This window comes from Vespula vulgaris, chromosome 7 (assembly GCF_905475345.1).
Source record: "Vespula vulgaris chromosome 7, iyVesVulg1.1, whole genome shotgun sequence".
NCBI classification, from domain to species: Eukaryota; Metazoa; Arthropoda; class Insecta; order Hymenoptera; family Vespidae; genus Vespula; species Vespula vulgaris.
The window spans coordinates 4,684,392-4,697,952 of record NC_066592.1 but is presented as its reverse complement, the minus strand read 5'-3'; the positions used below and the strand labels follow the sequence as shown (position 1 = coordinate 4,697,952).

The following is a 13,561-nucleotide window of genomic DNA, read 5'->3' as shown; positions in this document are numbered from 1 at the left end:
TTTCGGTTCGTTCATCGACGAGCGCCGACAGTGTCGTCGCAATCATAATTCCTATTAAACCTCGACGAGTCTCGCATCGACTCGAGTGCTCGCAAACCACCCTACCACCCTCACCTTTCTTCTTTTCTCGAATAAACGCTCAACTTCTCTTCCTCTCTCTCTCTTTCTCTCTATCTTTTTACTTTCTCTCACTCTATTTACTCTCTCAGCTCACCGTCTATTTTCTCTTTATTTTCTCTCTCTCTCTCTCTCTCTCTCTCTCTCTCTCTTTCTCTATTCTCTGTTAAAACGTTCACCCTCCTCGTCTTTTCGTTCCAACCACCGAGTAGCAGTAGAAAGAGGATTTATAGAGTCCAGAACTCGGGAGATAGCTCTTCGTAATGTTAGTAGTCTCGATATTATAAAACGTTGCATCTGAACCCCAATACCTACTACCAACGTTCTTCTTTCTTGTCCCTTCGCCAACTATAAATCTCTTGCTGTTATACAATCACACCCCTGTGCTCAGCGATTTCTCACAAAGACAACGAGATAACGCAGTTCTTCTTTCAGGAATTTCGTAAAATTCGTTCGCCAGGAGAACGGTCTCGTTGTCGGCATTGTTATCGTGTCCTCGGAGAGTCAATTAGACTCGGTATGGTCGTTCCTACACTGGCCCGGGGACACATCTTAACTAGATTATAAAGTTTATAAACGAATGTCTTCTTGGCTTGAGTTTCTCTTAAAGAACTTTGGAATTCGATCTCAGTTGGGACTTTTGTCATCCGAATGTTCTGATTCTTTTTTTGTCATCTTTCCGATTACTAGCAACTATTCATTTTCATTTATGATTTTTATGCACCTTCGTATGACACTCCATACCTTATAAAATATTTTCGGTTTTTTAAATGCATTTCACAGTGATATTTACAAGATCTCGAGAAAATAAAAAATTGATTAAGAATCGAAACTGTACCGTATCATCGTTCGTACACCGCATCGGATAGAAAACAAACGATTTAACTTGGGACAAATTTATAAGCTAAAAAATTCGCCGAGCGTATCAGATAAAATCGATAATGCGTAGCAGCGATGATAACACCTGACTCGTTCTCGCGAAGAATAATCGAGTGTTGACAACAGGAATTATCGTCGTCGTTTCAACGACAGATCGGATTCGGTGAAGGGTTGGATGCTCGGTTAATTAAAAGCATGCAGGGATAATTGAATATTAAGAACTCTATACTCGGTGAAGTGTCAAGAGAGAAAGAGAGAGAGAGAGAAAGATATAGAGAAGGATGGAGAAAATGGTGGTGAAGTAGAATCAGTGAGGCACGTAAAACGGGTTGCGACTGATTTTAATTAAAGACAAACATCCCTCTAACTCGACGACGCTCTTTCTCGGCCCACTCGGGGGAAACAACGATTCTCCGCCCTTCGGCACGAGAAGAGAGCTTGTTCTTTTTCTCGTTCTCTACTTTTCTCCTTCCACCAATAACTTCTCTTTTTTTATCTCTCACCTTTATTTTCCCTCTCTCTCCTTTTTTCTATCTCTCTTTCTTTCTCTTCCACTCATACCGACCGTGTTTTTCCGTAGCTTTTTCTTTTTTAATCTTTTCGCAAACCATCCGACAAACTCTTACAGTTCGCACGATTCTCCGAATACGAGGCTAACTGGATGTCGAGCGAGACAAGGTCTGAAGAAAGAGAGATAAAAGACTGAAGGATGAGAAAATAAGAGTGAGAAAGTGAACGAGAAAGAGAGAGAGAGAGAGAGAGAGAGAGAGAGAGAGAGAGAGAGAGAGAACAATAGGGAAAAGAGAAGTATTGTAGAAGTGAGTTTTCACAGAGGAAACTGACACTGGACGAGTGCAGATAATTTTCAGCCAAAGTACGAGAGGGTCTCTCTCTCTCTCTTTCTCTCTTTATCTATCTCTATCTCTATCTTTCTCTCTCTTTCTCATACTCTCTTTCTCAGCCGAGAGAATTTGCGAGAAGTAACGCCAGCTTGCTCGAACGACCCTCGCTATCCGGTTTTCTCTCTCTCTCTCTCTCTTTCTCTTTCTCTTTCCTTTTCTCTACTCACCCTTCTCTTCTCTTCATCGCGCCAAGTGCAAGCACGAACACTAAATGGACCACTTTCGGAGTACACTCACCCTCAAAATTAACGCACATCTCTTAGGTTAATGTTACAAATTGGTTAGATTACATATTTTCTTTGGTTTAACATAAATGATCATGTTCGTTTAATACCATGACATTTAATCTTAAAGATTTATTTTTATTCTTAACACTTGATCCTTAAATAAATGTATACCTATAAATGTTTTCAAACATAAGGTTTTTGTACTTGATTGTATTAATTAAGAAACCGCGGATATTTTTTCTTTTCTTTTGCTTTTCCCTTTTTCTCTAGACATTCTCGGTTATTTTAAATTCGTAAAGAAAATTTTTTCTTTCTCTTCTAACTCTCGACAAGCAGGTATATGATTTATTTTTTAAGTTTAATTTTGTATTTTTATATGTGCGTTCTGCCAGGGCGATCTATAATTTAAAAATAATTTAAAAATAAAGAAAATAGAGAAAGGGAAAGAGAGAGACGAAAAAGAAGGTAAGGAAGCTGGCACAGAAAGTTATTCTTTCAGAATTTTTCTGTAGCGCTCGTCGTGTACTTTGCTGCCTCGTCGACGAAAGGAGGTAGATCTTAATGAATTACGAATGAGGGTGTAGCACGTTACGAAGGAGCAACAGAAGAGTAAAAGATTAGCTTCTGGCGATATTCCGTCCAGCGCATCTATCTTCTTTATTGCAAATTCGACGAGTCAACGTGACACTGCGTGCTTTCTCTCTTTCTCTTACTTTCTCTTTTCCTCTCTTATTTTCTGTACCACGATAAATGACTTTTCTCTGGAATTCTATTCGACTTTACCACACACGTACGCTCACATACTTATACGTCTCTATGTAATAGCTACCTTCATACATATATACCTATATGTATATGGACGATCTAGCGATAAATGATCCAGATAAAACGTGTACGTGGGGAAATCAAAATTCAAGGTCGGTCCCCCGTTTTATCGCTAAGATACTTTACATTGATGTGATGGTGGAATTGCAAAAGAGAAAGAATATAGGTTAATGAAATTGTGTTTTTAGAGAAAAATCGTTAGAGGATTAGAGGATCAGATAATTAAATCTTTTTATCAAAAAAGTTAGACAAATCAGATTAAATTTTAGAGATAAGACATTTCAATTTATTAATCGGAGATAATATTTTAACGAGAATAAAGAACGACAAATTCGTTTAAAGAAAATTTTACCATGATACTGGGTATATATTCTTTTTTATTCGTAAAAGCAAAAAATACAACACAACAATTTTTGTTACAATGTTAAAGTATTAATGAAAAAAAAAGATATATAATAATTAATTAATCTTCTTTCGACCTTTTTCTATTGGATTTCTGCTTTTCAACGAGTATAAGAGTATTGTTTTTATTTTATAAATTATATCAAGTAACAAGGGAAATTATACGTCGATCTAGTCGTCGCATGGAAATAATCATATTTCTGAAGGGTTCCCTTTGAAACAGTACTCTTCGTAATACGAAAGCGTTAGACAAGTATAGATACAAAAGATGATATGCGAAATGTTCTGGCTACGTTATACATATACGTACATACGTACGGAAATGGAAAGCTAAGCGAGGGAAATGGTGAAAATGTTGTAGCCGCGATAGCGTCGCGTTCTACAGTTAATTCGACTAAAAGCTCGAATGCGAAGCCGGCTAAATCGAGTTAATCCAAACAAAAGTATAGGTAGGTAGCCTATACTTTATATATATATATATATATATATATATATATATATATATATATATATACGAATAGAAGAAGATATTTACGTATAGGGTGACCCATTTTAATATACTAACGAAAAAACCGAAAAATCTTGGATTTATATGTCGATCGAAAGAGAGATAAAAATTGTTAAAAAATATTATATTAGATAAAAAAAAATAAAAAAATGCAAAGGAAAACAAATCTCAATATCTTTTTTTTTTCAATTACATCTAATACTCTATACATATCTATTTATGAATCAACATAGGCCACTCTGTATATACGATGCTCATGGATGGGGATGGCAACTCGCAAAGTACATAGATCCCTACGAAATAGCAAAAGTTTCGACGTAACGAAAATAAAGTATCAAGGTAATGGTGTGGTTACGAACGAACGCACACGGATGGATAGATATTCACCTATCATATATATACATGTATATATATACATACACGCCACACATACATACAGGTACATTGGAATATCAGGATTTCCGATAGCCAGGGGATTCGAAGTAACTACTTTAAGCGTTTCGGGAATCTTCGATAGCTACTCGAGATACGGTTAAACGGGGAAACTTATCCCGACTCATCGAGAGCAAAAGGCAGGGATGCCAATATTGGTTTGTCGAATGGAGAAGCATATCTTGGAAACGTGAACGGTACGGAGGATAGGCGTGCTCGTACGAGCGAAAATGGTCCATTTACGAATGGATAAACAAAGGGTGAAGTAAGGTACAAGGGAAACTGTTGGAAAAGACTCCAGAGACACGAAAGATTAAAGTCGTCTCGTATAAACGTTGCGAATCACGTGGGCTCGAACACTCGAAGGTATGTTTCTCCTTCTATCTTAGTTCGTTTTCGCTTGAGAAAGTAATTGTTCAAACTGGAAAATTAACTTCGAACATGTAACGAATGAGACGTTAAAATAACGCTGAATGATTATAGATATTTATTAATGAAATCTAATCGTATAATTAATCGATTCACCTAAATATATTGAATGATAGTTTGAGCAAGACACCGAAGGATGTACTTACCCACTAACATAACTCGAGAAGGAATATAGGCTTTGACATTAAATGTCTCATTTCATCTGCTTCACCAAACTTTTTCCTCTACCTTCGACGAACGTCGTCGATTCTCGAGACGTTCAAATTTCCGGTTCAGTCGATCGTACCCCCGAGGCGCCCACTCCTACTACCAGGATGTGTTTCCTACAGGATGTTGTATCCTTAATGTGTTTACCTTAGCTCCTGACCCCGATCGAAATCTCCAGGAACTTCCATAGCTTACGTTCTTTCCCCTCCCCCTTCTCCTTTCCCCTCTCCTTTCTCTTCCCCTTCTTCTTTTTCTTTCTCTTCTTCTTCTTCTTCTTCTTCTTATACTAGAATCTATCTCATGCTTGAGAACGTCGAATTCACCCTGGGTTCCCTGTAATCTCGCTTAAGAAAATATACGGTGTCTGCGATTTGGTTGATATACTATAGTCGAAACATTTCATTATAAATAAAAATTATTTAACTATATATACGTTAGACAAGTATGAAAAATGTTGGAAATTTCAAGAATTGATTTTATCAGAAGTGGATTTTACTTCGTAGAAAAGTTGTTCCTTAGAAAATTGTACAAGTTTTATCTTTCGTATTTAACTTTAAATAGAGTTCAATTAATTTCAATGTAATCGGATTTCCTGTAAATATGTTATGAACACTCTTTCGAACAAAAATCTGTTTCATTTAATTTATTAATCACACATATTTATATAAATTATTTTTTTATTTTTAAACAATAGTTTTGCACATTGATACGAAACGACCTATATTTCATATTATCGGTAAATGCGTGAACATGTATTTTACATTTGGAAAAATTATTTCGATACAGTAGGCGATCGTACAAAATTTGAAAATTTACAATGAGCCAAATTTAACATGAGTCACACAATTAATGGGAAATTCGATTAGTAAAGTAGCGTATGTAGAGAAAGCGCTTGTTAGAACAATGTTACGTAGCGCGTACGCATTACTATACTTCAATTCGCGAACGACGCGTTCTGTACACATCACGGCTGCTCGAATGCGCGCGCGCGCGCGCGTACATTACAAATTCAATTTGACGTCGCATCAGACTGCGATACAACGTCGATCCCTATGCTAATTCGATCTCACGATGAGAGTTGAACTCAACGGGGATGAGATTTTCGTTTCTGTCTCTTTCTCTCTCTCTCCCTCTCTCACTCATTCCCTCTCTTTTGCTAATTTCACGTGTTGAACTTTAGTTAGATCGAAGAGATGATATTCGCTTTATTACGCGTATATGTATATATATATGTGTGTATGTATATTATATATATATATGTATGTATGTATGTGTATATGTATGTAGAATCTAGAGGTAGAGTTAAAAAGAAAAGGTGAATGATCGTTGACTCTGATAAAGCTTCATTAATAAATTAAACACAATTGTAGAAGAAGATTTCTTTTCGTTTAAATTGTATAAAATGGTATGTGGACGCCATACTTGTTTCCTTTTCTTTTTTTATTTGTTCTTTTTTTGTTTCTACAAAGCACATTAAATGATGCAACGAAAGCGCGAATGCAGCGCGTTGATGCAAAGTAAACGAACGAACGCGCGATAATTCTTTCGGTCGAACGATAAGGGATGACGAGGGTAAAAACAAAAAAAACCAAGAGAGAGAGAGAGAGAGAGAGAGAGAGCTCCATTTATAATCCCTCGGATAAAAGCTCGGTAGAGACGTTCATAGCGGGGTTTTCAGAATTAACGTAAACAAAAGCGAACCGAGTATGGGTGAGGGCAAGGGATGGGGTGGAGAGATCAAACGTTCCGTTCGCCTACACAACGACGACGCATCATGTGCGCGCGTTCGCTCAGATTCTCGTTAACGTGAGAGTACTTTTCTCTCTCTTGCATTTTCTCTGTCTCTCTCTTTCTATCTATCACTCTATCTATTTGTATTTGTTTATTTATTCGTCGTCTTTTTTTCTTGTTCTTTTTCCTTTCTCTTCTTTTTTTTTCTTTTCTTTTTTTGTTTTTTTGTTTTTTATTTTTCTCTTTTTTTCATTTTGTTTTGCTCTCGATCGCAAAAAGCACACTCGTCGTGCGCACCCAATTTCAAAACCATTTCAAGTTTTCGTTCGTAAAATATATTTTGTAACTTATTAGAAATTTTCGAATGGTATTTTTTCTTCAGTTTGTAGTTTGAAAAAGATACTGTAGATTTATAGAATGTGTTGGAAAAGTCGAAATAATTAAAATTTGTAAGTCCCTCGTAATCGTTCGTACTTTTTTATTCGTCCAAATGTTTGACGATAAAATCGGCACGTAATTATTTTATCTACGTGTTATTTTCGTTTATTCTTTTTGACTTTATTTTAAAATATTCACTGTAAACATTTCTGTTTAAATTACGATAGTTTGATAAAAGGTATATTTTAAAACATATGTATTTAATGTTTTAATTAACGATTTAAATGGGACAAGAAAAGTCAAGTTACCAATGAAATCATTTATCTTATAATATAAAATTATATTAAAATCGAAGATCAATATATAATATGATAGAAGATATTTTGACGTAAAATCCGGAAACCCTTCCTTCGAATAGACTTAGTCATCGATGTTGCGATTGGACAGGGTCTTTCGATGAAATTCGAGAGGAGTAATGCGTTTATGGGTGTGCACTGGCACACTCAAAGCAACATTAGCGATCTTCTGCAACGACCAACAACGACGGCCGCCCGTTCATATGCCAGACACGATTTTCTACTTAGCACGAGAGAAACCCAACCACTGAACTCTCGGCATCGAGAGGTACACATAACCCATCTTCTGTGCCCTCGATACCCATTCCAGATTCCTCTCCACTTGTCCCATGGGAAGAGCTTGGAAAACGGGACACCCTTTTCTCTTCATCTTCTTCTTTCTCGTTTCTTCCTTTGCCACTCTCTGCAAGTAAATTGATAGATTGGTCCGCGACCTACGAAGCCGAGTGTTTTTCAGAGATATGCTCGGCATGATGGATTCGATCGTGATTCCTTGCGAAATGGTATTTGGAAAATTTCATAAAGAGAATCCCTTTTCCTACTCTCGAGAATAGAATATAAGATTTATTAGACTATGTAGATACGAATATATTAGTATTTAAAGAGTTTTTCATATTGACTGTATCCTTCCATCGAACAACTTTATTATCTTTTCTAGATTATATTACAATTTCGTTTTAATAAATTTTAAAAAGATCCTAGAATTGAGATTGCAACAAATTGAACAGTTAAAACACATTGAACATTGAAGATATATATCTGATAAAATTTAAGGACGCTTTTAAACGTAAAGGGTAGAAAAAGAAAGAAAAGGAAGAAGCAGTGGATTAGTACGGTTTAGTCGAGGACGACGAAACCTTACGAGGTTTTATATCGCCCCGTAACAGGATTACGTTCATTTGTTGCACCAGTGAAACCATCTTAGCATTACGGAACTTAATCCCAGCCGAAGTTAGCCGGTCCACAGACTTCTTCCTCTCTTGGGATCATCCAAGATTTATCTCGTTGATATATATATATATATATATATATATATATATATATATATATATATAATTTTCTTTTTTTAAGAGAAAGAAGAAGAATCCGATGGAAGCAAGCTCTATCGTCTTCCTCTTTTTTTTGTATGTGATCGAGTAATATCAGGAGATTCAATCCTCTTTCATATTTTCAATCCTTTTCTATGACTCCTCGGGGATACTCGAAGTTATTACATAAAACAGTTATGTAAATTCTACTTGCAGTATATTATTTTTTCTTATGTTCGTTATTAACGATAACTATAATAATTTTTCTTTTTCAAAGAAGTCACAAAAAAAATATATGTATTTGTTATTCAGAAGAACGGACGAAGTTGGAAGCGATTATTTTAGTACTTGAAGCACGAGGATTATTTTGAAATATATTATACTCTGGATAATAGCTTCGAAACTTTGTGAAATCTTTTGTAGCAATAAATTCATTTTAATAGAGCGTTGCTTCTTAAAGATTTTATATTAACTGTCTAACTTTAGTTCATATCATTGTGTATCACTTATTTAGTAACAAGTATCACGTAATGTGTAATTATTATAAAAAGAGAAATTATTGTTGATTGGATACTTTTAATATTAATGATCGGATATGTATTTCATTTTATAGAAACAACAAGACATTATTGTATTAGTAGTGTGTGTTAATGTTCTTTGTCGAAAGTAATCTGTATTTAATGTTGTGAAAAGAGAGTACGATCAATATAGAAATTTGAGCTACGTCACAGTCGATAGGTAGTAGTGGGATTGTGCGATAGACAAGGCTCGTAATTAACAAGGGCGAAAGCGTCTCGAGGTAAGCGGAAATTAATTTGTTTCTCGCGATGCCTTCGCTTAAACCTCCAACCGAATAAAGAGGGTAGGATCTTATCGTTTTCTTTGCTCCTTCGTGTTTGTCTTTCTTCCGCGAGACTACGAACTACAGAGTAGAAAGTTGCTTAATCTTCTTAGTTCGCTTAACGCTCAACTTCCCTTTCGCCATCGTCTTAACTATCGACATGGGTATTCGAAACGTGTGTGTGTGTGCTTTTAGATAGTAGATATATAAAAATTATTTAATATACTTTATTGTTCTTTCAAAGAATTTTGCAATTAACTTTTGGTAAAGATTATTAAGTCGTGTTTTCTCAAAGTTAAATCGTTTATATATTAAATAGTCGAATTATTTAAAAATGGACTACTTTGGAAGATGTTAATTTAAAACATTCTAATGTATAATATTTATTTACCATTTTGCAATTTTCGAAGTAAAATTTTATTAGAATATTAGAACAGAAATTGGAATTTATGAATTTCCGCGAACAATGTCTAGTAGAACTCGCGACGAGAACGAATTTCGATTAATCTCGCGATTGATCATTCAATAATAATGATAATAATATTTATTTGTTTACGAAACGTAGGAACATGGAGGCTGCGAAGGGAAAATTAATAGCGGCCCGTTGTTTCTACGGCGAAGCGTGAAATAGAAATTGCAGTCACGGAGAGATCATGCGAAATGGCGGAAGCAGAAGGAAACTTTAGATTGCTCCTCGAAAGTTTCCTCACGCGAGAAAGCCGTAGCGACATCGACGAGGCTTAGGCAGGTCGAGTTTCGAATGACGAACGCCATTCGCGTGAGGACATTTTCGACTTTATAAATAGATGTCTTCTCTCTATCGACAACTTGTTACGCATTTAAGGCCAAATCGTTGCTTTTAGTAACTATCCATAGTCCATTCAATAGAAATATGAAGACATTCCTTTTTTTTCTAATTGAATATTTTTTTACATATTGAAAACGAAGCGAACGAGAAAAATATAAAAATTTGTCGTATTAGTTAAATGAGATAAATTTTACAAATAAAAAATGATATCTATACATTTTACCAACGACATAAAATACGAAGTGATCTTTTTACACATGTTTTTTCTTTTTTTTTGTCGATCAAATGCTTTTATAAAATTTAAATATTCAACTTGGATGGTGAATATTAAAATGAATTTACATCTATCTTGACGTCTCGTTGAAGTTCGCTGCTTTAAAAAAAATAATATGTGGATTACATTTTGTTATTCGTGATTATTATTAAAATAAAGAATCACGATATTCTGTGCTTCTTTTTTTTTGCTCTTTATATAGTAAAAGATATTATCTCGAATAAATGGAAAAATATTGTTATATTTGAGATAGATCGAAGAAAAATGATACGATTGTTTTTTTTAAGGAAAACGATATATTTTTCTATATCCATTTTGATCACCTTGTATATTTCTGTTCTTTTTAATGGCATTGGTCCATGTAACTCGACATTTTTAATAAAAATGTATTAATACAAGTATTGTCAAAAAACTGTTAGTTCAAAAGATATTTTAATGTATATATTGCAAAGAAACCATGTAGAGAGTTACCACTAAAATGTAGTAAGAACAGTAGTAAGTTAAGAAAGAAAAGTCTTTCGATTTTTCGATCTTTCAATTTCGGACATTATTGACTATTAATAGGTCTTCTATTCTTTATTTTACATAAACAAAATAAAATTTACATAATTACAATAAAAATTGAAATGATTTCAGTTTGTAGTTATATCTTTATCACGAAAAAAAGAAAAAGTTTAATTTAAAAAATTAATAACAAAATCGGTTCTATTATACCAATATTGTTACAATATTTAAATAAATAGAGAATAATTTACTCTTGAAAACGGTACTTGTTTCAAGTTTCTACGACTTTCCGTTCCCGAGATATCGCCTTCCAAAGATTTTCATTCATAATTTGTACACTACACCTGTTCGTAGTAATAGTATAGTAATAGTAACTCAAACAGCTGAGCGGCGTAAATTCTTGGAATTTATATAGGTCAGTGGGTCATTGATTAACTTGAATGAAATTATGTAGGTCAGTGACTTTTTGTAAACATCTTGTATTTATCAAAATATCTCCGGATCTAATAGTCGTAGAAAGTTGAATGTAGTATCATTTTAAAGGGCAAAAATTTCTCTATTTTTTAAAGTGATCGTTAATAATTAATTAACAATTTGTTATAAACAATTTTTATAAACAAATTCTTACAGAGCAAATTCATACTAGTTTGCTAACTAAAAATGCAGATTGCGACTAATTTATAAAATTACATAAATTTATAAATTATTAATAAACAAATTATTTTTTAACAACAAAATTTTTTTTATATTATTAACTTCTTCTTTCATTTACATGGGAATATCTTCCGAACTAATAGTCGTAGAAACTTGAGTCTAGTATCATTTTAAAGGGCAAAAATTTCTCTATTTTTTAAAGCGATTGTTAATAATTAATTAACAATTTGTTATAAACAATTTTTATAAACAAATTTTTACAAAGTAAATTTATATTAATTTGTCAACCAAAAATTCAGATCGCGACTGATTTATGAAATTACTTAAATTAATAAATAATTAATAAACAAATTAATTTTTTAACAACAAAATTTTGTTGCATATTATTAATAGCTATTTTTTTTCATTTACATGGCAATATCTTCGAAACTAAAAGTCGTAGAGATTTGAAACAAAAATATAAAGTAAATCCAGAATAAGTGCAGAATAAGCGCAAAAAAGCGCAGAGTAAGTGCGAAATAAGCGCAGATTAAACGCTTATAAATATCTCCTAAACTGATAACTTCTCGACATACATAGATTAATATTTTTTTTATAGAGAATGTAGAGATGCATCGACTAATGCAATTAAAAACATATGTATTTGTTAAAACAAAGTTGAACTTGATTAGTTTTTCAAGCAAGTCTTTTTATCTGCAAAAAAGTTGTTACTGCTGTAGCATGGTTCCTCTGTACCGTATAATTTTTGTGAATTAATTTCCAAAAAAAAAAAACGGAGATATTCATACTTAAATCAAAATTATTGTTCCACCGTGTATATATACGATATATACACGATATACCAAAAGCCTACAGAAACGTTCGTGCAAGAGGACATTATACAAGAGATTTGTTTGAACGTGGTATAGTCGACCAAGAACTAGAAGTATTTGTTCCTCTCTCTCTTTTCTTTTTCTTTCTCTTTTTCTCTTAGTCTTTTTCGGTCTCAAGGGATATATGTACGTGTACGTACATACATATGTATATTTCAAATCGGAATATTTCACATCGTCAAAAACGTCTTATCGTGGTATCATGAAGAGAAAGCGTTTCCATGGTTACGTTCTAGCGTATATTTCTTACATATGTATGTACGTACACACATATAGGTAAAATACAAGTAAACCTATACATGCTAGATATATGTGTATTTGTATATAAATATATTTACTAGAGGAACATCTCTGGATATCGTTCACCAGCGAGATATCGAATTGCGTAGTCATACGTGAAGGTAGACACGAATGACGCTGCGATCGGGCTGAGAAAATTCTGACCTTCTCGTCTTACCTATCCACGGAATTTTCGAGGATTGAGGAAAATGTAGGGAATGTCTATGGTAGTGTGTAGAAACGTGCAGTATTCACGTACGAGTAACGCTCAAATCCACGAAAAGGATTTTCAGACGATGATCCACACACGAGAGATCGTACGGTGAAACGTAGAAAAGGAAAATGAAAGAGATATAGATACGCTGGCTTTTCTTTTCTTCTTCATTGCTCTTTTTCTCTCTCTCTCTCGATTTCTTCTTACTTTTTATCTCTTTATTTTTTTATCCTCTCTTTTATTCTCTCTTTACATGTTTAATTTTTTCTTTGCTTTCTTTTTATTAATTATGCACAGTAAATTTAACAGATTGTGTAACATCTCTGATAAAGGATTTAAAACAGAAAATTCTTTTTCACGAAGCAATAAGAATCTTTAATAAAGTTGAAAATATAATGATATGCTGGATTAAATAAGAAAAGAAATTAATTACGTTTTCATAGAAAATTTAACGACGATTTAGATTGCAATACTCATTCAATATTAATTCAAATTAAATATGAGAAGAAATTAATCAGATAAGTTATCTCGTAGTGAGTATAATATCTCGAGTGTTATGTCTCTTTCAATGCCTGTTCCTTTTTCTCTTTTATTCTATCTTTCTTGGGAGATTCGCATCTTAAAATCCATCTGGTGAATACCCAAGATATTTACTGCGGCAGATAACTTCACAAGATATACGATTTCACGATCC

General features: G+C 33.6%; 1 protein-coding gene across 2 annotated transcripts in view; it reads left to right on the top strand.

Moving 5' to 3' along the window:
* Positions 1-13,561, top strand: part of LOC127065281 (tyrosine-protein kinase Drl) — a 74,965-nt gene that overhangs the window by 15,765 nt on the left and 45,639 nt on the right. The gene's annotated exons all lie outside the window — the stretch shown is intronic.